This window comes from Propithecus coquereli, unplaced genomic scaffold, assembly GCF_000956105.1.
Source record: "Propithecus coquereli isolate 6110/MARCELLA unplaced genomic scaffold, Pcoq_1.0 Scaffold238, whole genome shotgun sequence".
NCBI lineage: Eukaryota > Metazoa > Chordata > Mammalia > Primates > Indriidae > Propithecus > Propithecus coquereli.
The window spans coordinates 25,869-27,123 of record NW_012147930.1 but is presented as its reverse complement, the minus strand read 5'-3'; positions in this window follow the sequence as shown (position 1 = coordinate 27,123).

Sequence of the window (1,255 nt, the reverse complement as noted above, 5' to 3'; positions counted from 1 at the left end):
GTGCCGTGCTCATTGTTCTTGTAATTTACTATTCCCTAATGATATATGATGTTGATCATCTTTTTGTATGATCATTTGCCATCTATGTTTGTTCTTTGTTGAGGTGTCCGTTCAGATCTTTACCCATTTTTAATTCGGTTCTTTGTCTTCTTATTGTTGATTTTAAAAGTTCTTAGTATATTTTTAATATAAATTCTTCTCTAGATATGTATTTTTGAAATATTTTCTCTCAGCCTGAAGCTTGTGTTTTTGTTCTCTAAATATGGTCTTTCACAGAGTATACATTTTTAATGTTATAACATCCATAGAATCCATAGAATTAATTATTTTTTTGCCATCGATCAGCTTTTGGTGTGTGTGTGAATACTCATCACCAAATCAAAGGTCCCCCAGGTTTTTTTCTAGAATCTTTATAGTTTTGCATTTTAAGTCTTAGCACTATTTTGAGTGAATTGTTTGTGGCAGTTGTAAAGTTGATGTCTACACTTATTTCATTACATATTTTCCACTTAATTCTTCCTGCCCTCGCCCTTTTTCTAGAAGACAAAGGATCGCAAGCCCCATCTCACTTTGAATTTCCAAATCCTGGCACTGAATACTCTAACTCGGACTTTAACTGGTTCCATTGCATGGCCAGGAGAGGGCGCTTGCGATCTCACTGTGAGCTCTGAGGGGCGCTGTGCGGATGATGGCCAGCAGGGGGCGGAGTGCGCATGATGTCCTGTGGCACCAAGCCTGGCGTGAGAGGAGGCGGGGCCGCTGTGCTCAGGGTGAAGGAGGCATGGCCGAGAAGTCCAGCGTGCAGAAGGTGGGGCTGTTGCGCCCTTCATGTGAGGAGGTGGGGCTGTGTTCCCTGCGTGAGAGGAGGGGTGCTGCGTGCCCTGCGGGCTGCAGGTCCTTGCTGCTGTTTGTACTTGAACATCAAATGTTCCCTAGAAACACACTCAGATGCTCTCTCTCCTTTCCCCCACACACTGTCAACCTCAGCAGGGACCAAATCTGGAAGGTGTTCCAGCTGTTGGTCTTGGTTTTTAATCACAACACCATTCATTGTTTTGTCACGCCTATATACTTATTTAGAAGAAATCGAAAACCAGAAAAATGGGAAGGAAACATTAACATAACTCTTAAAAATCAAACCTGTACAGAGATGTCAACTTCTCATTGTGCGTTTTTGTGACCCGTGTGAGGAGATGCTCCTACATAGACTTTGTCCAGTCCAGGTGGCCCTGCAGATGACCTGGGCCCCTGCTGA